This window comes from Eurosta solidaginis, chromosome 2 (genome assembly GCF_040869045.1).
Source record: "Eurosta solidaginis isolate ZX-2024a chromosome 2, ASM4086904v1, whole genome shotgun sequence".
Classification (NCBI taxonomy): domain Eukaryota; kingdom Metazoa; phylum Arthropoda; class Insecta; order Diptera; family Tephritidae; genus Eurosta; species Eurosta solidaginis.
The window spans coordinates 71,079,238-71,106,911 of record NC_090320.1 but is presented as its reverse complement, the minus strand read 5'-3'; the positions used below and the strand labels follow the sequence as shown (position 1 = coordinate 71,106,911).

Below are 27,674 nucleotides of genomic sequence, written 5' to 3'. Positions count from 1 at the left end.
GACGGTGAGTAAAATTAGTCGGTCACTGGGCGGATTGCAGCCTCAAACGGCAAGAAACAGCGGGCGAAGTGGTGAGAAGATCGCCAAGGCAGAGAGAATTCTCATCACCATTACGAATTCGCCGCAACAACACTGACATCACACCAACAACCAGGAAGAAGTACTGCACCACAGAGACCGAAAAACATTAAAATAAATTTCAAATCTTAAATTCTTTTTTTTTCGTCTTCTCTTAGAGTAAGCACTATATTGATGTTGTTTTTTTGTAAGTCCTAATTTATGAATTTTTTTTTATTCAGAATTGTTGGTTATTTTAAATTTTCTACATTCGTTTTTTTTACATACTTAACGTCGTTTTGTCACCACTTACCCATGAATTTTTAGTTTGTAATATTTTCTATTAATTCCCTTTATTGCACTCTATTGTTCTCTTCACAAAAACCTTGTATTTTTTTTTCTTTGCTTTCTTTTCTGAAACTTTTGTTTTCCTTAAATTTTGATCTTCTTATTTTCCTGAAATTAGCCCTTTTTTGCGACACTCTTATTTTTCCATTCACCTCACCTGGATTATTTAAAAATTGGTTTTATTAGCTCAATTGCCAAATTTTTTTTTCGGTTTGCCAAACTTATATCTTGTTGCTTTTTTTTACTTTTCCAGTAGAATCCGATAATATTTCGCGCACACCCTAACATATAAAAGAGTGCATTTTTTTTTTTCTTTCACAAGTTTATCCAGTTTTTTGTTTATTAGACTTAGTTTTCCCGACATCCATTTCTTTATTATTTACAATATTTTTTTGTTTGTTCTTCCTCCTTTTTTGGAGTTCCTTTTGTTTTTGGAGGGAGAGGCACGTGGGGATTCCACACTACACCTGCGGAATCTGATCCCTTCTTTTAGCTTTGATTACTTTTTTTTTGGCATCACTAATTATTTATTCCTTGTTCTTTTTTTATCTTTAATATATTCACCTAGCCTAATTCACTTTAAAGTCCCAACAATTTCACTTTCGTTTGCTTTTATAATTTTATTTCTATTATTTATCACGAACCGAGAAAATGTGCATGCGCATTTTCATTCTTAGAAACCGGAACTAAAGGTTCCATGTGCTTACAATTCATAATAGTACGAAAGTACATAAAAGAATAGTAGGATATTTTCTCTTCTCTTTCTTATTTTCAGCTCGCGTCACCTCAGCCTTGGTACCTGGACTGCAGTTGAGCGTAGTGAATGAAATAAGGTTGGTAACACACACTATATCTTCTTTTTCTCTATGTTCTCTCGTTCCTTTTTTTATACGTATATTTTCTGTAAAACTCAATAACTGTGAGGCCTTTTATTTTGTAAATTACTTTGCTTAAGTAGAGATCTAGGTTTCAGTCGAAAGGGTGTTCCCTTAGGAAATATTATTATTATTTCATCTTTTCTTTTTTTTTTATGGCTTTTTGTTTTTTTTTCTTTTTTTATTTACGTTTAAACGCTTATTGATTTGGATTCTTCTTTTGGTTTGATAAAGGGGTGGTTCTTAAAATAAGTCTAGTTTAAGCTCAACTTCGCCATATTTTTTTTTTTATTCTTCATTTCTATATTTTGAATATCTTTGATTTTGAATTTCAACATTCCCTTTTATTTGGTTAAGGGTAGAGTTTTAATAAACTTTAATTTAACTATTTGGAATTCGTAGTACGTAAGATATTACTGAAGTTGTAAAATAAATTCTGAGTGAAAGAACAGAAGGACATGTTTTCTTTAAGATTTCTAGGGTGAAGTGACTTTAGGAAAAATGCAGGCCTTTTAAGTCCATTTTGTGTTAGTGTGGGTGTTGCCCTTGCGGCACACTAGGAATGAGTGAGGTGTTGCGACTAGACTGACAGACTATGGATTAGGCCCGACATGTGACTCTCACGGACGGACGATGTCAGGATAAGGGAACTCCACTCGGTTATCGGAGTCAAAGTGGAGTTCAAGGTTGTTCATGCCTCATGAACAAGAGGGGTGGGATGACTCCACCTGACACGGACAGTCTTCTCCCGCTTTCCTTTTCTTTTCTCTTTGCCGCTAACTTTTTCTAGTCTCTGTGTTTTCCTAACCTAGGCATGAACTCCTAATTTTGTTTTTGTGACTGTGGGTCGAGTTAGGTGGCAAGAACCGCGCCTCAACGCCGACGAGCCTCAGCCGGGCTACCACCATGCCTAACCGCCACCCTTCTCGCCCCGGACCAAGCAGTTACATTACACGATATGGGTATCAAATGAAAGGAGTTAATGAGTATTTTAAAAGGGAGTGGGCCTGAGTTCTATAGGTGGACGCATTTCGAGATATCGCCATAAAGGTGGACCAGGGGTGACTCTAGAATTTGTTTGTACGATATGTGAATCAAATGAAAGGTGTTAATGAGTATTTTAAAAGGGAGTGGGCCTTAGTTCTATAGGCGGAAGCCTTTTCGAGGTATCGCCATAAAGTTGGACCAGGGGTGACTCTAGAATTTGTTTGTACGACATGGGTTTCAAACGAAAAGTGTTAATGAGTATTTTAAAAGGGAGTGGGCCTTAGTTCTATAGGTGGACGCCTTTTCGAGATATCGCCATAAAGGTAGACCAGGGGCGACTCTAGAATTTGTTTGTACGATATGGGTATGAAATGAAAGGTGTTAATAAGTATTTTAAAAGGGTGTGGGCCTTAGTTCTATAGGTTGACGCCTTTTCGAGATATCGCCATGAAGGTGGACCAGGGGTGACTCTAGAATTTGTTTGTAAGACATGGGTTTCAAATGAAAAGTGTTAATGAGTATTTTAAAATGGCGTGGGCCTTAGTTCTATAGGTGGACGCCTTTTCGAGATATCGCCATAAAGGTAGACCAGGGGCGACTCTAGAATTTGTTTGTACGATATGGGTATGAAATGAAAGGTGTTAATAAGTATTTTAAAAGGGTGTGGGCCTTAGTTCTATAGGTTGACGCCTTTTCGAGATATCGCCATGAAGGTGGACCAGGGGTGACTCTAGAATTTGTTTGTACGATATGGGTATCAAATGAAAGGTGTTAATGAGTATTTTAAAAGGGAGTGGGCCTTAGTTCTATAGGTGGACGCCTTTTCGAGATATCGCCATAAAGTTGGACCAGGGATGACTCTAGAATTTGTTTGTACGATATGGGTTTCAAATGAAAAGTGTTAATGAATATTTTAAAAGGGAGTGGGCCTTAGTTCTATAGGTGGACGCCTTTTCGATATATCGCCATAAAAGTGGACCAGGGGTGAGTCAAATGAAAGGTGTTAATGAGTATTTTAAAAGAGTGTGGGCCTTAGTTCTATAGGTGGACGCCTATTCGAGATATAGCCATAAAGGTGGACCAGGGGTCACTCTAGAATGTGTTTGTACGATATGGGTATCAAATGAAAGGTGTTAATGAGTATTTTAAAAGGGAGTGGGCCTTAGTTCTATAGGTGGACGCATTTCGAGATATCGCCATAAAGGTGGACCAGGGGTGACTCTAGAATTTGTTTGTACGATATGTGAATCAAATGAAAGGTGTTAATGAGTATTTTAAAAGGGTGTGGGCCTGAGTTCTATAGGTGGACGCATTTCGAGATATCGCAATAAAAGTGGACCAGGGGTGACTCTAGAATTTGTTTTTACGATATGTGAATCAAATAAAAGGTGTTAATGAGTATTTTAAAAGGGAGTGGGCCTTAGTTCTATAGGCGGACGCCTTTTCGAGATATCGCCATAAAGGTGGACCAGGGGTGACTCTAGAATTTGTTTGTACGACATGGGTTTCAAAAGAAAAGTGTTAATGAGTATTTTAAAAGGGAGTGGGCCTTAGTTCTATAGGTGGACGCATTTCGAGATATCGCCATAAAGGTGGACCAGGGGTGACTCTATAATTTGTTTGTACGATATGGGTATGAAATGAAAGGTGTTAATGAGTATTTTAAAAGGGAGTGGGCCTGAGTTCTATAGATGGACGCATTTCGAGATATCGCCATAAAGGTGGACCAGGGGTGACTCTAGAATTTTTTTGTACGATATGTGAATCAAATGAAAGGTGTTAATGAGTATTTTAAAAGGGAGTGGGCCTGAGTTCTATAGGTGGACGCATTTCGAGATATCCGCATAAAGGTGGACCAGAGGTGACTCTAGAATTTGTTTGTACGATATGGGTATGAAATGAAAGGTGTTAATGAGTAGTTTAAAAGGGTGTGGGCCTTAGTTCTATAGGTGGACGCCTTTTCGTGGTATCGCCATTAAGGCGGACCAGGGGTGACTCTAGAATTTGTTTGTACGATTTGGGTATAAAATGAAAGGTGTTTTGGTATTTTAAAAGGGTGTGGGCCTTAGTTCTATAAGTGGACGCCTTTGCGAGATATCGCCATAAAGGTGGGCCAGGGGGATATCAAATGAAAAGTGTTAATGAGTATTTTAAAAGGGAGTGGGCCTTAGTTCTATAGGTGGACGCATTTCAAAATATCGCCATAAAGGTGGACCAGGGGTGACTCTAGAATTTGTTTGTACGATATGGGTATGAAATGAAAGATGGTAATGGGTATTTTAAAAGGGTGTGGGCCTTAGTTCTATAGGTGGACGCATTTCAAGATATCGCCATAAAGGTCGACCAGGGGTGACTCTAGAATTTGTTTGTACGATATGGGTATGAAATGAAAGGTGTTAATGAGTATTTTAAAAGGGAGTGGGCCTGAGTTCTATAGGTGGACGCATTTCGAGATATCGCCATAAAGGTGGACCAGGGGTGACTCTAGAATTTGTTTGTACGATATGGGTATGAAATGAAAGGTTTTAATGAGTATTTTAAAAGGGAGTGGGCCTGAGTTCTATAGGTGGACGCATTTCGAGATATCGCCATAAAGGTGGACCAGGGGTGACTCTAGAATTTGTTTGTACGATATGTGAATCAAATGAAAGGTGTTAATGAGTATTTTAAAAGGGAGTGGGCCTGAGTTCTATAGGTGGACGCATTTCAAGATATCGCCATAAAGGTGGACCAGGGGTGACTCTAGAATTTGTTTGTACGATATGGGTATGAAATGAAAGGTGTTAATGAGTATTTTAAAAGGGCGTGGGCCTTAGTTCTATAGGTGGGCGCCTTTTCGAGATATCGCCATAAAGGTAGACCAGGGGCGACTCTAGAATTTGTTTGTACGATATGGGTATGAAATGAAAGGTGTTAGTGGGTATTTTAAAAGGGTGTGGGCCTTAGTTCTATGGGTTCACGCCTTTTCGAGATATCGCCATAAAGGTGGACCAGGGGTGACTCTAGAATTTGTTTGTACGATATGGGTATCAAATGACAGGTGTTAAGAATATTTTAAAAGGGAGTGGGCCTTAGTTCTATAGCTGGACGCATTTCGAGATATCGCCATAAAGGTGGACCAGGGGTGACTCTAGAATTTGTTTGTACGATATGTGAATCAAATGAAAGGTGTTAATGAGTATTTTAAAAGGGTGTGGGCCTTAGTTCTATAGGTTGACGCCTTTTCGAGATATCGCCATAAAGGTGGACCAGGAGTGACTCTAGAATTTGTTTGTACGATATGGGTATGAAATGAAAGGTGCTAATGAGTATTTTAAAAGGGAGTGGGCCTTAGTTCTATAGGTGGACGCCTTTTCGAGATATCGCCATAAAGGTGGACCAGGGGTGACTCTAGAATTTGTTTGTACGATATGGGTATCAAATGAAAGGTGCTAATGAGTATTTTAAAAGGGAGCGGGCCTTAGTTCTATAGGTGGACGCCTTTTCGAGATATCGCCATAAAGGTGGACCAGGGGTGACTCTAGAATTTTTTTGTACGATATGGGTTTCAAATGAAAAGTGTTAATGAATATCTTAAAAGGGAGTGGGCCTTAGTTTTATAGGTGGACGCCTTTTCGAGATATCGCCATAAAAGTGGACCAGGGGTGAGTCAAATGAAAGGTGTTAATGAGTATTTTAAAAGGGTGTGGGCCTTAGTTCTATAGGTGGACGCCTTTTCGAGATATCGCCATAAAGATGGACTAGGGGTGACTCTAGAATTTGTTTGTACGATATGGGTATGAAATGAAAGGTGTTAATGAGTATTTTAAAAGGGAGTGGGCCTTAGTTCTATAGGTGGACGCCTTTTCGAGATATCGCCATAAAGGTGGACCAGGGGTGACTGTAGAATTTGTTTGTACGATATGGGTATCAAATGGAAGGTGCTAATGAGTATTTTAAAAGGGAGCGGGCCTTAGTTCTATAGGTGGACGCCTTTTCGAGATATCGCCATAAAGGTGGACCAGGGGTGACTCTAGAATTTATTTGTACGATATGGGTTTCAAATGAAAAGTGTTAATGAATATTTTAAAAGGGAGTGGGCCTTAGTTTTATAGGTGGACACCTTTTCGAGATATCGCCATAAAAGTGGACCAGGGGTGAGTCAAATGAAAGGTGTTAATGAGTATTTTAAAAGAGTGTGGGCCTTAGTTCTATAGGTGGGCGCCTTTTCGAAATATCGCCATAAAGGTGGACCAGGGGTGACTCTAGAATTTGTTTGTACGATATGTGAATCAAATGAAAGGTGTTAATGGGTATTTTAAAAGGGCGTGGGCCTTAGTTCTATAGGTGGACGCCTTTTCGAGATATCGCCATAAAGGTAGACCAGGGGCGACTCTAGAATTTGTTTGTACGATATGGGTATGAAATGAAAGGTGTTAATGAGTATTTTAAAAGGGAGTGGGCCTTAGTTCTATAAGTGGACGCCTTTTCGAGATATCGCCATAAAGGTGGACCAGAAGTGACTCTAGAATTTTTTTGTACGATATGGGTATCAAATGAAAGGTGTTAATGAGTATTTTAAAAGGGAGTGGGCCTTAGTTCTATAGGTGGACGCCTTTTCGAGATATCGCCATAAAGGTGGACCAGGGGTGACTATAGAATTTGTTTGTACGATATGGGTATCAAATGGAAGGTGCTAATGAGTATTTTAAAAGGGAGCGGGCCTTAGTTCTATAGGTGGACGCCTTTTCGAGATATCGCCATAAAGGTGGACCAGGGGTGACTCTAGAATTTGTTTGTACGATATGGGTTTCAAATGAAAAGTGTTAATGAATATTTTAAAAGGGAGTGGGCCTTAGTTCTATAGATGGACGCCTTTTCGAGATATCGCCATAAAGGTGGACCAGGGGTGACTCTAGAATTTGTTTATACGATATGGGTATCAACTGAAAGGTGTTAATGAGTATTTTAAAAGGGAGTGGGCCTTAGTTCTATAGGTGGACGCCTTTTCGAGATATCGCCATAAAGGTGGACCAGGGGTGACCCTAGAATTTGTTTGTACGATATGGGTATCAAATGAAAGGTGTTAATGAATATTTTAAAAGCGAGTGGACCTTAGTTCTATAGGTGGACGCCTTTTCGAGATATCGCCATAAAGGTGGACCAGGTGTGACTCTAGAATTTGTTTGTACGATATGTGAATCAAATGAAAGGTGTTAATGAGTATTTTAAAAGGGCGTGGGCCTTAGTTCTACAGGTGGACGCCTTTTCGAGATATCGCCATAAAGGTAGACCAGGGACGACTCTAGAATTTGTTTGTACGATATGGGTATCAAATGAAAGGTGTTAATGAGTATTTTAAAAGGGTGTGGGCCTTAGTTCTATAGGTGGACGCCTTTTCGAGATATCGCCATAAAGATGGACCAGGGGTGACTCTAGAATTTGTTTGTACGATATGGGTATGAAATGAAAGGTGTTAATTAGTATTTTAAAAGGGTGTGGGCCTTAGTTCTATAGGTGGACGCCTTTCCGAGATATCGCCATAAAGGTGGACCAGGGGTGACTCTAGGATTTGTTTGTACGATATGGGTATCAAATGAAAGGTGTTAATGAGTATTTTAAAAGGGCGTGGGCCTTAGTTCTACAGGTGGACGCCTTTTCGAGATATCGCCATAAAGGTAGACCAGGGACGACTCTAGAATTTGTTTGTACGATATGGGTATCAAATGAAAGGTGTTAATGAGTATTTTAAAAGGGTGTGGGCCTTAGTTCTATAGGTGGACGCCTTTTCGTGGTATCGCCATTAAGGTGGACCAGGGGTGACTCTAGAATTTGTTTGTACGATTTGGGTATAAAATGAAAGGTGTTAATTAGTATTTTAAAAGGGTTTGGGCCTTAGTTCTATAGGTGGACGCCTTCTCGAGATATCGCCATAAAGGTGGGCCAGGGGGATATCAAATGAAAAGTATTAATGAGTATTTTAAAAGGGAGTGGGCCTTAGTTCTATAGGTGACGCCTTTTCGAGATATCGCCATAAAGGTGGGCCAGTGGTGACTCTAGAATTTGTTTGTACGATATGAGTATCAAATGAAAGGTGTTAATGAATATTTTAAAAGGGAGTGGGCCTTAGTTCTATAGGTGGACGCCTTTTCGAGATATCGCCATAAAGGTGGACCAGGGGCGACTCTAGAATTTGTTTGTACGATATGGGTATGAAATGAAAGGTGTTAATGGGTATTTTAAAAGGGTGTGGGACTTAGTTCTATAGGTGGACGCCTTTTCGAGATATCGCCATAAAGGTGGACCAGGGGCGACTCTAGAATTTGTTTGTACGATATGGTATCAAATCAAAAGTGTTAATGAATATTTTAAAAGGGAGTGGTCCTTAGTTCTATAGGTGGACTCCTTTTCGAGATATCGCCATAAAGGTGGACCAGGGGTGACTCTAGAATTTGTTTGTACGATATGGGTATCAAATGAAAGGTGTTAATGAGTATTTTAAAAGGGCGTGGGTCTTAGTTCTATAGGTGGACGCCTTTTCGTGGTATCGCCATTAAGGTGGACCAGCGGTGACTCTAGAATTTGTTTGTACGATATGGGTATCAAATGAAAAGTGTTAATGAGTATTTTAAAAGGGAGTGGGCCTTAGTTCTATAGGTGGACGCCTTTTCGAGATATCGCCATAAAGGTGACCAGGGGTGACTCTAGATTTTGTTTGTACGATATGGGTATCAAATGAAAGGTGTTAATGAGTATTTTAAAAGGGCGTGGGTCTTAGTTCTATAGGTGGACGCCTTTTCGTGCTATAGCCATTAAGGTGGCCCAGAGGTGACTCTAGAATTTGTTTGTACGATATGGGTATCAAATGAAAAGGGTTAATGAGTATTTTAAAAGGGAGTCGGCCTTAGTTCTATAGGTGGACGCCTTTTCGAGATATCGCCATAAAGGTGGACCAGGGGTGAGTCTAGAATGCGTTTGTACAATATGAGTATCAAACGAAAGGTGTTACTGAGTATTTTAAAAGGGAGTGGGCCTTAGTTCTTTAGGTGGACGCCTTTTCGAGATATCGCCATTAAAGTGGACCAGGGGGGACTCTAGAATTTGTTTGTAAGATATGGGTATCAAATGAGAGGTGTTAATGAGTATTTTAAAAGGGCGTGGGCCTAAGTTCTATAGGTGGACGCCTTTTCGAGGTATCGCCATTAAGGTGGACCAGGGGAGACTCTAGAATTTGTTTGCACAATATGGGTATCAAATGAAAGGTGTTAATGAGTATTTTAAAAGGGAGTGGGCCTTAGTTCTATAGAGGGACGCCTTTTCGATATATCGCCATTAAGGTGGACCAGGGGTGACTCTAGAATTTGTTTGTACGATATGGGTATCAAACGAAAGGTTTTAATGAGTATTTTAAAAGGGAGTGGTGGTAGTTGTATATGTGAAGGCGTTTTCGAGATATTGAACAAAATGTGGACCAGGGTGACCCAGAACATCATCTGCCGGGTACCGATAATTTATTTATATATGTAATACCACGAACAGTATTCCTGCCAAGGGCTTTTGATTTCGCTCTGCAGAACTTTTTCATTTTCTTCTACTTAATATGGTAGGTGTCACACCCATTTTGCAAAGTTTTTTTCTAAAGTTATATTTTGCGTCAATAAACCAATCCAGTTACCATGTTTCATCCCTTTTTTCGTATTTGGTATAGAATTATGGCATCTTTTTCATTTTTTCGTAATTTTCGATATCGAAAAAGTGGGCGTGGTCATAGTCGGATTTCGGCCATTTTTTACACCAATACAAAGTGAGCTCAGATAAGTACGTGAACTGAGTTTAGTAAAGATATATCTATTTTTGCTCAAGCTATCGTGTTAACGGCCGAGCGGAAGGACAGACGGTCGACTGTGTATAAAAACTGGGCGTGGCTTCAACCGATTGCGCCCTTTTTCACAGAAAACAGTTATTGTCCTGGAATCTAAGCCCCTGCCAAATTTCACAAGGATTGGTAAATTTTTGTTCGACTTATGGCATTAAAAGTATCATAGACAAATTAAATGAAAAAGGGCGGAACCACGCCCATTTTGAAATTTTCTTTTATTTTTGTATTTTGTTGCACCATATCATTACTGTAGTTGAATGTTGACATAATTTACTTATATACTGTAAAGATATTAAATTTTTTGTTAAAATTTGACTTTAAAAAATTTTTTTTTAAGTGGGCGTGGTCGTTCTCCGATTTTGCTAATTTTTATTAAGCATACATACAGTGATAGGAGTAACGTTCCTGCCAAATTTCATCATGATAGCTTCAACAACTGCCAAATTACAGCTTGTAAAATTTTCAAATTACCTTCTTTTAAAAGTGGGCGGTGCCACGCCCATTGTCCAAAATTTTACTAATTTTCTATTCTACGTCATAAGTTCAACTCACCAAGTTTCATCGCTTTATCCGTCTTTGGTAATGAATTATCGCACTTTTTCGGTTTTTCCAGATTATCGATATCGAAAAAGTGGGCGTGGTTATAGTCCGATATCGTTCATTTTAAATAGCAAGCTGAGATAAGTGCCCAGGAACCTACATATCAAATTTCATCAAGATACCTCAAAATTTACTCAAGTTATCGTGTTAACGGGCAGACGGACGGACGGACGGACGGACATGGCTCAATCAAATTTTTTTCGATACTGATGATTTTGATATACTCTATATACCCAAGTATTAACTCTCTTGACAACGATTAGGAGATTTAGCATTTAGTTTGTAGATAAGGTATGTGGCAGTTGTCGTTTTGGAATAAGACACAACACAGCATTTGTTTCAATTTAAAAATAAATTATTGTTTGCGCACCATCCGGCAAAAGATCAGAACCGTTAGAAATAGTTTGACAAATAAATAGTATTTTGTGTGATATATATAGTTTTAGTGTTATATTTCAATCATTAAAGGGGAGCAGTGATGGGGAAACATATTGAGCAAAAAGTGATAAGTCAGGAGAAAAAAATTGTTTTGAGGACGGAAATTGTGCTAAGTCATAAAATAGCTGCTCGATTAGCATATTTTATTTAACTTTTTCATAGCTTATAAATACTGGTACGCTGGTGAAGCAATTTCCACAATTTTTTTAATACTGTTCTTTTAACATAAAATGTTACAAAAATTAAGATGAATTTAAAAAAACCCATTTTTCAAACGATTTTGCAGGGTGTACTACATGTAGTACGCTCGGCATATGCACAAGGAAAAAGTAGTAATTTTTGGTTATATAGGAAAAATATATTTTATTCATAACTTTTATGAACATATGTAGATACAGAGCTGGGTAAATTCAATTCCATTACATTACCCATTACATTCCTCAGTAATTGGAAAAAGTAATCAATTCTTTTCCTCTACAGCAAAGGAATTGATTACATTTCAATTCCTCAAGCAAAAATACCAAAAGTAATTTCGTTTTTTGAGGCTCAAGTACAAAAAATTTTTTGCTTGTAATTGATAAAAAAATACTTCGCTCAAATGTAATTTCTGCACCAGTAGTTTCGAAAGGAATTGCAAATGTAATTGAAAATTTTTCAATTACATTACAAGGAATTGAAAAAGTACTTTCGAATTTCCCATTCCGTTCCTCAAAGGCATTTCGAAACTAATTGAAAAACTACAAGTGTATAGGAACTTACGCGGGTTGATGTGGGTGACTTTTCGGGTCACACTTTTCATTATTTCATCAGATTTTTCTTTTGAGTGGTAACTGGTAAGGGATCTCCTTTCCTTCCCCCGCTATCAGAGGGTGGTGGATATAGGTAAGCAGCATACTTTTTAATTCTCTTTGATACATTCAGCTGGCATAACGTAAATACCAATAATGTTCCGGAAAACTTTTTTCTCGTATTCTTGATATTTTGATCCATCAATAGTTGCCTCTTCTGAACCATATTGTAATAAATAATATTAAAGCAGACAATGAGAAATCGTCCGTATAAACGTTTAAAACCTCAGAAGCGTTTGAAGTGAAGTGTAGCTAAGGTATAGCGGCACCAGGTGCTTCTACATTTCTCAATGCCAAATGCTTTTTAATATTTAAAAGTTTGCGTAGAAATGATGCATCGTTTCGCCTCCTTGTTTGAAAAGTTTAGTGGTCAGATGTTCTTCTGTGCCTCATTGATTTTAAGTCGGGATATTTGCATTTCCAACTCCTCACAGTACGATGTTGTCCTCGCTTTTGGCAATAAGGCGTTACGCAAAATTTGTGAGTCTTTAAGTAAGGTAATATTCCTATCATATCTTCGTTAAAATATATATGTACAAAACTGGACCCATTTTACTGAATATTTGTTTATATGTTCAAGGAGCATTGTGGATGCTTTAGATTCACAGCTTTGTCTGTTTCTTTCTTATATTCCCGGGAAATTAACCAGAGGCCGACATATTTTAAACAAAATTAATTTATGGAACGATTTTCTTGTAATTTCTTTCCGGCGTTTTTTACGATTTTGTCAGACAACAATGCCTGCCACATTGTTAAAACGAGAAACAATTGGCGAAAATCCTTTTTCTGAAAAATCGGTTGTATGGTGCACCAAAATATACTCGCTCTCTTAATTTCAAGATATCTCAAAAATTGAGGCACGCACTAGTTTGCGTTCAAACAGACAGACGGATAGCAACAGCTCGTCATCCTGATAATGTCGGTATGCTTATTGGTTTGCTTTTCTCTTATCCTTTAAGGATTTACAATTTCCGAGAGCCAGATCGAACCAAATATACCATTTCATTCTCATGAAAGGTACAAAAAGGAAAAACAAATATTTGAATAGTTTTTGCATTATTTCAAAAGGTTTGCTGCTAGACTGTTGTGTAGCTGGCTTTCAGTGGTAAGACAGAGGTGGCGTATGGCATGGTGGGAAGCCCCTGCTAGCTCGTCGGACGGGGTGGGGTTTTGCGCACCAGCCTTACCAACAACTACACTAACAAAAAAAGTGGTTCATGCCTAAAGAAGAATATATAAATAGAGGGAAAGTAGGAAATGGAAGAAAAAAAGGAAAGGAGGCCCGTCCAGAGTAAGGGGGAGTCTACCCACCCTCTTCGCGTGTCTTACGCGAAGCCATGGGCGCCGTGCTGACTCCTCTAATTTTACGACGTCCCCAACGCCTGACTCACGTTCGTCTGTCTAAGGGTGCTTCACGTCATTGTCCCTCCCACTTCCCCTCTTCGACCCAAGGACAACACCCGCTCCAAAGAATATGGTTTTAGCCCTCCATTATTAAAAATAAAATGTTCAACCATTTAGATTACCAAACGTTATAAACATATATTTATTCATTATAAAAAAAGAAACAAAAAAAAATACTTTGCATAAATCTACTGCCTTATAATGTCGTTCTTCAATCAAAGAAAATGTAATTCGAAATAAATATAATTTTCTTATTTAAAAATGTAATTTAATTTAAAATTTAAACTAACTTATCAATTCAACGTTAGAAATATCCTAATCCAAAAAAAATATTGTATATTAAAAAAGCTATTAAATTGAAACAAAAAAAAAAAAAAAACAATAATTGATACCAAGAAAAAGAAAACAATTTTTAAAAGTAACTTAGGTACACCCTAATGCAGGTGGTGTCGGCCAATTACTTGGTTTAACCATATATACGATACACCTTTGTATCTTTAAATACTAATGACCCAAAACACAACAGAAAAAAGATCTGTGCATCAAAAATTTACTGTGTATCGAAAGCAAAAAATCCCTGACCTAGGCTAAGGTACTTGGCATGCACATAGCAAAGAGATTGTTTGTTACATATGTAGGTATATACGTGTGACACAAAAAAAAGGCATGATCTTTTACTCACTCACCTGATCAGCACATCAGCATTGAAGGCGCCTGCAAACTGTGGGGGACCTGTGAGGAAAAGAATTTTACATACATATGTATGTTCTTTCCTATGCGTACATAGAAACCATTTACCGCCTAAGCTAGGTTCAATTATTTCTTACTATTGATATCGCGCTCACTCACTCGCGATAGCGGGCGTCGAGTGGGTCAGAATAAGCGGCGCGAAATAAATAGAAATAAAAGTAGAAGTGAATTTAATTAAAGATGACTAAACGCTAACAAAAATATAAAAAAAAAAAGGAAAAAAAATTTAAAAGAAGCTAACTAGACCGCGTGTGAATGTGTTATTGAACCAAAAAAAAGGAAAAAAAAACGTAAGTGGAAGAAAGCAAAGTTCAAATTTAACTTTAAACTATAAAACTAGCAATAAAGAAATCCAAAAAAAAATGTATATATAAAAAAAAAAAACTTATATAGATATTATAGAACGCATGCAAAAAAAATGTGTAAATACAAAATTATCAAAAAAATACCCAAAAAAACAATGATTCATATTAACATTCATTTGCCCTCCTTGGGCTCGATTGTATTGGTGGTGACGTCGTCGCTGGTGCTGCTGTCGTGTTGTCAGTGGTGAAATTGCAGTTGCGGTCGCTGTCGCTGATGGTAGCATTCGCTGCTTGCGTCGGCGTGGGTGCTGGCGGCGGCACTGTCATCAATACTGATATACTATTTTCACACAGACGGCTTATTGAATAATAAAGGCAATTTTCTACATTAAGACGCTTATTGAGCTCAATCTTCCCTACAAAATTCGAATCTATTATTATTTCATTAGTAGCTAATCGAATGCCTAATGAAGTCAAAAGCACAATGCAACTCTGTTTGCAGCGTTCCTCTTCCGTTTCCGCTTCTTAGTTTTCAAAGCAAATGCCATTGTCTACATGGCGGAACGATACAAGGTGGCCGCATCGAACAGCTGATTATAACCTTTTTATTTGATTTGATACATCAACTACCGGCGCAGTACGATTTTGACATTTGTCCATCGAATTTACAAGTACATGGAATTTTTTTTGTTTGTAGGGATGTCACCATGCTCCCACCTTGTATCGTTCCGCCATGATTGTCTGTCTCATCCTTCATACTAATCGAGCAGTTACTTCTGTGTGAAAGCAAAAAATTTACGATTTCATTAGCAGTAATAGACACCGTCCACCATTAGTGGCTCTTGCTTTCCACACACTCTCTCTCTCTCTCTCTCTCTGACTCCCTCTGTCCGTCTCAAAAAAAGTTCCCATCCGTTAATTGCCGGCAAGTAGGAAATATGCGTTCCAGTTTTTCCACAAGTTCTTATATGCATGTAAGTATTAAGTATGCCCCTTTACTGAGACCCGCCACAAAACCTGCAAATAAAGTCAAAAAAAAACAAAAATTTCTCTATCTCATAATTTTTCGATATAATGAGCTATATACCCATGCACATACAGACATCCGGGAATACTTCACTTTCCAAGTAACAACACTGGTATTTTATTAATATTGGATTTTCCTGTATTCGTGTGTGCATATGTATGTACATATGTACAACCCATATCTCTTATATCTATTTCAAACGACTTTGGTTTAATTTTTGGATAAATTTTATTCTTATTATTTTTCTGCTTCTTTTTTTTTTTTTGTTTTATAAAAAGAAAATAGCTTTATTTTATGTAAATTTTACTTTAAGCAGGCTTGAATTTGGGATTACTATTTGAAATTAACTTAATGTTAGTTTTAGATAAATTTTACTTTCATTCCCATTTTATTTTTATTTTTAAATTTATTTTTAGTGTTATTTTAATTTTTAAACGGATTTTAAAACTACTCTGATTTTAACTTGATTTTAATATAATCAAAAATATTTAATTTTATCTTAATTTAATTATTAAAAAAAAGGTTGGCACTAATTCCAGTTTATTTAATTTTGGATAGAAATCTAAATTTAATTTTAATAAAGAAAACAAAAAGCTAAGAAAATCTTTATTTTTTTTTTTGTTTTATCTTTAAATGAAAAGAAATTTATGAAGAAAATAAATTTAGCAAGTGAAGGTCTGGAAAGGTAGTAAAAACAAACTGTAAAGTATTTTAATTTAATTTAATTTAACTTGATTTATTTTATTTTAGTTTATTTTACTTTAGTTTAATTTTCGAAACAAGAATAAATTTAATCTTAAATTTCTCTCAAGGAGTTCAAGTTACAAATTCAATTTTAAGTGCCACTGTTGTTTCATTTAGGTTATTTTAAAATCAAATGCAATGAGAAAAAATAAAAAAAAAAAATAGTTTAAATTCACAAAGGCATTATCTTTATTTTTATTTATAGTTCTAAATGTAAGTTTAATACATTTTATATTTTAATTTTATTTTTAAATCAAAGAAGTTTAAAAAAGGAAGTTAATTTAATTTAATATTAAAAAGATTTTCGGGCAAGTTAAAAGGAACGATTTCGAATTAAAAAAAAGGAAAGATTTATAAACTGTATTGTGTTTGACTTACCGGTGACAGGCTGTCCAACGAAATTTCCTTTTCGTTGTTGGTTGGCTTGTACTTTACAATTGTGCACATTGAACGGAATTGAAACCGTTTTGCGAGAATTACGGAATTTTTTTTTTTTGTTTTATTAAAAAATGAAGTTTTTTTCTTTTTTCCACTTGACCGGCACTATACTTTACTTTAGCTTTTCCGCGGCACGTCCACGCACGTCCACGCACTTTAAATCCAACTTTTGCAATGATTTTCTGAGTTTCAGCTCGATCGTGCGCATACCCCGATTCGTATCTAAACGGAATTTCCTACCACTTTCACTCAATTCACACCCACGCATGTGCAGTTGCATTTCGTTTTTTGCGCATGCACACATTCATACCTGTACATGTAGGAAATAATGAAGTGTCTACGAAGTCTTGAAAGGCTACGGCGCAGCAGCGAACATTGAACAGTCGAGTTGTGTGGGTGGATAACAAATTGCTAAGGTGGAGGGGATCGAGCTGAGCACGTATTGAATGCAAGGCCTCCGTACAATTAGCGGCGTGAGAATGATAACATAAGAAAATACCGTAATATATGTAGGTAAATGTAATAGCAAACCAGGCGACGGATTGGAGACAAGGCCTCTTCAACCGTTCGAATACTGCCCCAGGTGAAGGAATAAAGCACGGATTGGAGACACGGCCTCTTCAACCGTGCGACCAAAAGCAGTCAACATACACGCAACAACAAACCTACGGATTGGAGACAAGGCCTCTCCAACCGTAGAAACAACGAGTATGAGGGTAAACGTCTCACATGCAATCAGAGTTTATACTCGGATTGGAGAGAAGACCTCTCCAACCGGTGGAAGTACGAGGAAAAAAAAAATAAAAAATTTCTATTTATACATATATAATTTATTTACACATATATACATATGTAAAAAACAAAACCCTACAATACAAGTAGTCGAACGCACAAGCATGCCACAAGCACTATATGCACAGTGTTTAAGGTAGGCTTGCAAACATTCGTAGAAGTGGTATGCGTCAAGCACATTCAGGTAGTAAGCAGGGCGTGTCAGTCCCAGCGTTAACCATAACGCGGCACTATCTAAGTACAGCAACGTGACCCCGACAGACGTAGAGCTTAGTGCTCAACCTACCTCCCGACGGAATACTTGACGGTAGTACCGGGGGGTAAATGGTACCCAGACGGTAGGAGGTTTAGTGCGGTTAAAGTCCCACACTGACTATGAGGCTTTCGATGCTTCCTCCTCGTGAAACAAAAAAAGGCCTCCTTCCACTAATGTTGCGCAACGCGCGCAGATACCTGGTTGAGATACATTTTGTCGATAAGGGTGTAACGCAGGAACAAGTACGGTTGCCGGTTACATATGTATCTATGTATCTTGAGGCTAGCGTAACAGGCTCGCATCCGCCGATGGGGCTTGCTCCATGGAGCGTGTGCGTAAAAGAAATTCATACGCAGCCTTCTACGCTTCTTTTCCCTCATCAACCCCAAGGTGTGGCCTCGACCCACGACTTAATGCCGGGCAAGAAAAAAAATCTTCCAAGTCAGTTGTAGCTGGGTATGTGTAACACGTGATTGCGACACGTACTCACAACATCACTATCTAAGCACCTGCTAACTACATATGTCACAAACTCACTCATAATTCTAGGTTTGAAAAAGAAATATCACAGTTTTAGTAGTCTGCCAATATTGTTAGTAAAATATATCACAGTTAGGATTAAGGTCGTAGAAAAAAAATAAAAAAATATCACAGATTGCCGACTTAGCAATAGTCTAAAAGAAAAAAAAAAAAAAAAAAAAACAATTGAATAAATAAATAAAAAGGGGTTTAATAATTACTAAATGGTCAAGTAGGTGTATAAAAAAATCACTGGGTGTAAATATGCTAAAAATCCTACGTCAATAGAAAGGTGGTCAGATATGGGAATCGTCAGGTATGCAGATAAATAATTATGTCGCCAGAGGTAGAAGAGTAGTCAGGTATTTGACAATCACATTGTTAACATTTAACATTCAACGTGTAACGTCTAACATGCAACATATAACATTTACTTTGTACATATATCCTTAGCGTGGTATACCCCGATTCTTTTCCCGCTAGCATCCCCTAGCTCGTACATTGAATTTCCTATTGTTTAAAATTCCGGCGGTATACCACTTGTCCAATTTTAAACCTAACGTCCCTACTTCTGGTATCATACACTTTCTTACTACGCTCGTATGCTAACTTCAACTCCTTTTTAATTCTGTCCCTCAGTAACTGCAATCTATCACCATTTGTCTCCACCTCGCAATCAACATCCTTCAGCGACCCCAACTTTCGGTATAGCTCGTATGATGCTGCATGCAGCATCATAGGCATACCGAAAGTGGCATGATAGGGCGTCATGTTGATTGCGGAGTGGACAGCACTTCGAAGTGCAAACACCGCATCACTAATATGTCGGTCCCAAGATTTTTGGTTTTCGTTAATGAATGATCTTACGATCTGGAGAACCGACCGATTGACCCTCTCTGCGGCGTTTCCCTGCGGTGAATAAAACGCTGTCCTGATATGGGTAGTACCATATTTTTCTAGGAGGGTGGCGAAAGTTCCAGAAACGAATTGTCTTCCATTGTCCGAATGGATGTATTCGGGTACCCCGAATATATGGAAGACTTCTCGTTCCAGAAATTTCACCACCTCGGCTGAAGTTGCTTTATGCATAGGTTTCAAGAATACAAATTTGGTAAAATGGTCTAAACATACAAACACATAAACATTACCATCAGACGTACGAGGATACGGACACATAAAATCTACAAACAAACGTTGAAAAGGCCGTTCGGTTACATGTTGCTTACCCATAAGGGGCTTGTGAAAAGCAGTGTGTGTCTTATTTTCTGAGCAGACTTCACATCCCTTAATAAAGGTGCAAACTTCTGTTACCATTCCTGGCCAGTAATATCGTTCGCGTAAACGAGACAAAGTTTTGTGGATTCCACCGTGACCAGCTGAAGGTGAGCTGTGAGCAGACTCTACCAGCCCCGATCGCAGCTCAGACGGAACCCAAAGCTTCCAGGCATGGTCCGCTTGAAGTACATCTCCCCGGTCAAACTGTGTCCGTTTATATACGTATCCGTCAGATACACATAAGTCTGGCAATTTGTCCTTGTTGTCCGTCACTGTTTTTTGTAGCTCACGGTATTCGTCTGAGTCAAAATATGGCGAGTCTAGACATATGTCCATCACTCTGTCACTGGGTCTTATTTCTTCCATGTCCATTCTGGAAAGAGTGTCCGGTACGATGTTTTGTGAGCCTCTTCTATGTTCGATGTCAAAATCGAAACTTTGGAGTTTTAAACTCCATCTAGCAAGTCGTCCAGCAAGGTCTTTTTGGTTCATTAGCCATTTTAAGCTCGCGTGGTCCGTTATTACCGTGAAGGGCAAGCCCTTCACGTAAGGTAGAAATCGTTTAACGCTTAGAACCGCTGCGTAACATTCCAGTTCTGTCACACTGTAGTTTTTCTGCGCTTTATTCAGTTTTGCAGACGTGTATGCAATTGGTCTTTCGTTATTGTCTTCGTCGAGTTGGAAAAGAACCCCGCCCACTCCGTCTGTCGATGCATCGCATTGGATGTAAAAACGTCTGTTAAAATCTGGATGTGTTAGGACGGGAGCCGATATTAGGCTTCGTTTGAGTTGTTCAAATGCCCGTCTAGCGTCATCAGTCATAGTGAATTTCTTTATCTTTTCCTTGGTGAGGCAGTCGTGCAGCGGAGCTGCAATAGTCGCGTAATCTTGTATGAAGCGTCGGTACCAGCCTGACATGCCTAGGAACCGTCGTAACTGTTTCGGGGTTTTCGGCTCGGGAAAGTCCCTCACAGCTGCTACCTTGTTTGCATCAGTTCTAATGCAGCCGTCACCTACAACATAACCAAGGTATCGAACTTCTTTATAACAAAACTTACTTTTCTCTACGTTTATTGTTAAGTTTGCTTCGCGAAGACACCGAGCGACCTTTTCTAACAAACATATATGAGACGAAAAATCTTCAGAACAAACTAACAAGTCATCAAGGTACACAAACACACATTCACGTAACGAAGCGGGTAACACCTTGTCCATTAATCGACACATTCTTTGTGCCGCGTTGCACAGTCCGAAGGGCATAACTGTTAATTGGTAGAGGGGTCTCCCCGGCACTGTGAACGCTGTCTTCTCCCTTGATCTTTTTTCCAACGGAATCTGCCAGAAGGCGTCCTTCAGGTCTATGGCTGATATATAGCTTGTATTTTGTAGCCGGCTAAGTATTCCGTCGATATGAGGGAGTGGATAGGCGTCCATGACGGTTCTCTCATTTACCTTACGCGCATCCAGGCAAAGTCGATTCTTAGTTTCCTTAATAACAAGTGAAACTGGTGAGTTCCAACTACTGTTGGATTCTTCGATTACCCCCATACTAAGCATTCGATCTAATTCCGCGTAAACTAACTTTTGAATCGTTGGAGAGATGGGGTAGTGGCGTTGTTTAACAGGTAAATTCTCATCGCGTACCTCTATCACATGTTCTTCTAATCCGGTACGGCCTAATCCTAAGACAGCGAACGACGGGAATTGTACCTTTACCCTCTCTAAAGCTACTGTCTGATCTGAGGATAACACATGTTGTACAGCGTCGAAGGACAAGTCCCCCTCGGCCGGAGCGAGCTCTGCTACTCTCGTGTGGGTTGGACGAGCTGTGGGGCCTCTACTAACTACGTTTAGGTTGAAAACCTTCCAAAAATCAATCCCTAAATATACTTCTTGTTGGAGCCCTGGCACTATTAAAAACCCCAAGTCCCTACACATCTCATCCCACATCACTGGTAATACTACCACGCCTGTCACTGGTGTTTCTCCTCCGTTTGCCGTCTTAATAAATTGATGTGTTATTGGCAGAATCCTTGCTTCGTGCCCTTCTAAAAACTTCTCACTATTTTTCTCCAGGCAACATGCTCCTGCTCCCGAATCTAACAAGGCTAACGTGTCTTTATCCCCTATCTTGGTTTGCGCAAAAAATCTATTGTCACCCTTTAAGGTGACTATTGTCGAAATTATTTTGCTCCGGATTCTTCTAAACATCTTTCTCTTTTCTCTCATCTTTTGTATCTTTTTAAAATTTCTGCTTCCTCTTCTTTCTACTATCTCCTCATTAAATATTCTCCTCCGGGCTTCCTCATATTCTAGTTTCCTTATATGTAAAGTCTTCAATTCTCTCTTCTTTCTTGCATCTAAGCTATTTTCTGTTCTTCCATTATTATTTTCTTTTTTTAAAATTTTCATTGTTTGTTGTCCGGGCGCTCCTTCTCCTGGCTGAGTACCCCGGTCATCTCTGCCAGATTCCCATTTCCCTTAGGAGGTTTAAAAACACAAAAAGAGCTGTCCCCCCACACGAAAAGCAGACCATGTTGTGGAAGCTAGATTTGCATCGCGTCTCCTTGCTAGCTTCCAAAGGGTTCCTAACAAAATGGTCAACCGGCATTCCACAAGAGAAGCACAACATTAAGTGGAAAGGTGAGGGACAGAATGAGTTTATAGTCGGTTTGGTACCGGTTGTAGACGTTGTGGTAGGTGCACCACGCGGTGCCAGGTTTTGTGTCCTGTTATCAGGCAGCTGACCACTGTTCGACTTATTTTTAAATGGGTTCCCTATCGCTTCTGGGAACTGCACGTCGGGGTAGAACAGTTCGCTTACCGCCCCTTTAGACCTACTTTTGCTTTCCTTTATAACCTTTTCGGCACGCCGGCATTCAGCCTTTAGCTCGGCTAGTGTGTCCATTTTCGAGGAGAATGTAAGGTTAGCCAGGTATGGCTTTAGGTTCCCCTTAATTATTCCTACTAGCTCTTTTTCAGGAATTCTCTTCCGAAGCCTGAACGACAAATTATGTACTTCCCCATAAAATTCATCAAATCCCTCATGCACCAACTGTTTTCGTTCCATGATTTGCCGAATCACCTCGTAGTCGGACTCTGCGGTCTTGAAATGGGCAAGCAATTCTGCCTTCAGATCCATATATCCGAAGTTTGGATCTTCTGCATGGTCTTCCAACACCTGCCAGTACCATTTCAAAGCCGCGCCCGACACGAGGCAATGGAAATCAGTAAACAGCTGGTGATGAGTGATCTGATGCTGTACCCTCATCTTCTCAATACGGAATAAGAAACTTTCGACCGAAATCCCCTTATCCGTGCTGTCAAACTTTATGCGCCACTTCTCCAGGTCCATTTTCTTCCAACGCTGTGGCTCCTGTGTGGCCTGACTTCCTCCATCCGTTCGTCGTTCTCCGTTGTTGGTGTTGTTGCCTGCTCCATCTGAATTTGTTTGGCCTCTGTTGTTCGGCGTCGATGCCTGAGTGGAGCTGTGGTCCAATGCCTGTGCTGCGGAGGTTTCGATCTCGGCTACTCGGCCGCTGAGGTTGGCTACATAGGTCTTGATATTTCCGAGTTCGTTTGTCCACTGCGCCATTAGGTCGCCTTGCTGCGCCATCATGGCCATCAAACGACTTAGTTGTTCGGTGTTGGTATCGGTGTTCGCCATCCTATGTCCTGGTGCTGCCGCAACCCCAGCTGCCGGAACCCCTGTCATCTGATTTCCTACTGGACCAACGCCCCCCTCAGCACTGCGCTGTTCGTCGTCCACCATATCTAAAATTTCGTCGAGCTTTTTCGAAAAGTTCAGGCTCTCTTCGGACCTATTTGCCTCTACCTGGCTCACAAGGGACACACTAGCTTCGCGTCCGCTCCCTCCTTCGAAAGGGCCGAAAATCCTAGCAGTGCACTGGTTAAAGTAGTCTACAGGGACGAAATCTACCGGGTCTTGAATACCTGTATCAATTTGGTTGAACAGTGACCCAACTACCTGATTTCCAAGGGCACGCGCAAAGCCACGCGTGATACGCCTGTCTCCGCTGAACAGGCCCAAACCACCAAAAAATCTTTCTTCCCTGTTGTCTCCGTCAGACATGTACTCAGACACACTCTACGGATTCACACAATCTCAAACACGCAATATCACCTTAAGTTTATAAATGAGCTTCAATTTTCCTTCCAGAACAAAATTAAAGCAACTTAAACAGAAAGGATTGAAAATCAGAACCCAAAAAAAAATTTTAGAAGAATAAGAAAAGTTTCACAAACAAAAAAAAATTCAAGTAAAAAAAATACTTACCCGCTAACTCCAAAAAAAAATTTACTAAACTAATAAAAAAAATTACGAGATTAAATAGCAATTCAAAAAAAAGGCAAAAACAAGGGAAATTGAATCAAGTGCCTAAAAAAGAAACTAAAGCAGTTGAACAAGAACTAAAAATGCTAGTGATTTACTCAAAATTCAAACTAAAAGATTTAATAACAAGTGTAACTGAAAATACACAGGATTTCCCCGAAAAAAAAAAAATATGAATAATTCCAGCGGGATGAAAAGGAAGAAATAATAACAATAAAATAGAATAAAAAAAAATGTTAATTATAGGAATTAAATTTAAATATTTTAATGCAGAAATAAAAATAAAAGGTATAAATTCAAGATTAAATCTTCGATTGAAAAAAAAAACTTTAGACTTAAACCAAAATAAAAAACTCAAAAATTCAATAAAAAAAATTAAAATAAATTTTCGATTCTGGATTAAAATTAAAAGTAAAAAAAATATAAAGAAATTTGGAAAATGAAATTCAAAATTATAACGGGATCTTAAAAATTAGGTTTATATTCAAAATTCGAAAACTAAAACTAGAGAAAATAAATTGATGTAAAACTTAAATTTAAGTGGTAATAAAGGGGTTATATTTATAAGAATAAAATCAGAAAAAAATCCAATAATATTTAAATTCAAAACAAATTTCAAAAAAAAAAAAAATAAAATAACAATTTTAAAGTTATAAAAAAAAAATCAAAATTCAAAAATTAATAATAAAATAATAAAAAAAACAAAAAAAAAATAAAAACTTCACCTAACTGTTTATATGGCAGAAGCCTTAAAATTCCTAATAACTCACTAGCAATTCAAATCAAATATATATATATATAACTGAAGGTGTAATCCAAGGTATAGGCAACCAGGGAATAAATTCCAATCCAAATTGATTCGTTTAAGTAGGTATGATCTGTAAAAGCTATAAAACTAAATAAAATTTTTTTGAAATTGAATTCAAAAACCTAAGAAAATATAACCTTCAAAAGAACTTAGATTAAAACAAGTAAGGAAGGCTAAGTTCGGGTGTAACCGAACATTACATACTCAGCTGAGAGCTATGGAGACGAAATAAGGAAAATCACCATGTAGGAAAATGAACCTAGGGTAACCCTGGAATGTGGTTGTATGACATGTGTATCAAATGGAAGGTATTAAAGAGTATTTTAAGAGAGAGTAGGCCATAGTTCTATGGATGGACGCCATTTAGGGATATCGCCATAAAGGTGGACCAGGGCTGACTCTAGAATTTGTTTGTACGATATGGGTATGAAATGAAAGGAGTTACTGAGCATTTTAAGAGGGAGTGGGCCTTAGGTCTATCGGTGGACGCCTTTTCGAGATATCGCCAATAAGGTGGACCAGGGGTGACTCTAGAATGTGTTTGTACGATATGGGTATCAAATGAAAGGTGGTAATGAGTATTTTAAAAGGGAATGGGCTTTAGTTCTATAGGTGAACGCCTTTTCGAGAAATCGCCATAAAGGTGGACCAGGGGTGACTCTAGAATATGTTTGACCGATATGGGTATCAAATGAAAGCTGTTAATGAGTATTTTGAAAAGGAGTGATCCTTAGTTCCATAGGTGGACGCCGTTTCGAGATATCGCCATAAAGGTGGACCAGGGGTGTCTCTAGAATGTGTTTGTACGATATGGGAATCAAATGAAAGGTGTTACTGAGCATTTTAAGAGGGAGTGGGCATTAGGTCTATAGGTGGATACCTTTTCGAGATATCGCCATTAGGGTGGGCCAGGGGTGACTCTAGAATGTTTGTACGATATGGGTATCAAACGAAAAGTGTTACTGAGCATTTTAAGAGGGAGTGGGCATTAGGTCTATAGGTGGACGCCTTTTCGAAATGTCGCCATTAGGGTGGGCCAGGGGTGACTCTAGAATGTGTTTGTATGATATGGGTATCAAATGAAAGATGGTAATGAGTATTTTAAAAGGGAGTAATCCTTAGTTCTATAGGTGGACGCCTTTTCGAGATATCGCCATAAAGGTGGACCAAGGGTGACTCTAGAATGTTTGTACGATATGGGTATCAAACGAAAGGTGTTACTAAGCATTTTAAGAGGGAGTGGGCATAAAGTCTATAGGTGGACGCCTTTTCGAGATATTGTCATTAGGGTGGGCCAGGGGTGACTCTAGAATGTGTTTGTACGATATGGGTATCAAACGAAAGGTGTTACTGAGCATTTTAAGAGGGAGTGGGCATTAGGTCTATAGGTGGACGCCTTTTCGAGATATCGCCATTGGGGTGGGCCAGGGGTGACTCTAGAATGTTTGTACGATATGGGTATCAAACGAAAGGTGTTACTGAACATTATAAGAGGGAGTGGGAATTAGGTCTATAGGTGGACGCCTTTTCGAGATATCGCCATTAGGGTGGGCCAGGGGTGACTCTAGAATGTGTTTGTACGATATGGGTATCAAATGAAAGGTGGTAATGAGTATTTTAAAAGGGAGTAATCCTTAGTTCTATAGGTGGACGCCTTTTCGAGATATCGCCATAAAGGTGGACCAAGGGTGACTCTAGAATGTTTGTACGATATGGGTATCAAACGAAAGGTGTTACTGAGCATTTTAAGAGGGAGTGGGCATGAAGTCTATAGGTGGACGCCTTTTCGAGATATCGTCATTAGGGTGGAAGGGGTGACTCCAGAATGTTTGTACGATATGGGTATCAAAAGAAAGGTGTTACTGAGCATTTTAAGAGGGAGTGGGCATTAGGTCTATAGGTGGACGCCTTTTCGAGATATCGCCATTAGGGTGGGCCAGGGGTGACTCTAGAATGTTTGTACGATATGGGTATCAAACGAAAGGTGTTACTGAGCATTTTAAGAGGGAGTGGACATTAGGTCTATAGGTGGACGCCTTTTCGAGATATCGCCATTAGGGTGGGCCAGGGGTGACTCTAGAATGTTTGTACGATATGGGTATCAAACGAAAGGTGTTACTGAGCATTTTAAGAGGGGTGGGCATTAGGTCTATAGGTGGACGCCTTTTCGAGATATCGCCATTAGGGTGGGCCAGGGGTGACTCTAGAATGTGTTTGTACGATATGGATATCAAATTAAAGGTATTAATGAGGGTTTTAAAAGCGAGTGGCCCTTAGATGTATATGTGAAGGCGTTCTCGCGATATCGACCAAAATGTGGACCAGGTGATACAGAAAAGCATCTGTCGGGTACTGCTAATTTATTTATATATGCAATACCACTAACAGTATTCCTGCTAAGATTCCAAGGGCTGTTGATTTCGCCTGGTAGAACTTTTTCATTTTCTTCTACTTAATATGGTAGGTGTCACACCCATTTTACAAAGTTTTTTCCAAAGTTATATTTTGCGTCAATAAACCAATCCAGTTACCATGTTTCATCCCTTTTTTCGTATTTGGTATAGAATTATGACATTTTTTTCATTTTTCGTAATTTTCGATATCGATAAAGTGGGCGTGGTTATGGTCGGATTTCGGCCATTTTTTATACCAAGATAAAGTGAGTTCAGATAAGTACGTGGGCTAAGTTTAGTAAAGATATGTCGGTTTTTGCTCAAGTTATTGTGTTAACGGCCGAGCGGAAGGACAGACGGTGGACTGTGTATAAAAACTGGGCGTGGCTTCCACCGATATCGCCCATTTTCGCAGAGAACAGTTACCGTCATAGAATCTATGCCGCTACCAAATTTGAGAAGGATTGGTAAATTTTTGTTCGACTTATGGCATTAAAAGTATTCTAGACAAACTAAATGAAAATGGGCGGAGCCACGCCCATTTTCAAATTTTCTTTTATTTTTGTATTTTGTTGCATCATATGATTACTGGAGTTGA

The 27,674-nt window shown here is 38.8% G+C and overlaps 1 protein-coding gene across 1 annotated transcript in view; it reads left to right on the top strand.

Annotated features, from left to right (window-relative positions):
* Positions 1 to 14,279: 14,279 nt before the first annotated feature.
* Positions 14,280 to 27,674, top strand: part of LOC137239884 (uncharacterized) — a 235,849-nt gene continuing 222,454 nt past the window's right edge. Inside the window, exon 1 of the mRNA XM_067765657.1 lies at positions 14,280 to 14,455. The gene's annotated coding sequence lies outside the window, so the exon portion shown is untranslated. The remainder of the gene's footprint in view (positions 14,456 to 27,674) is intronic.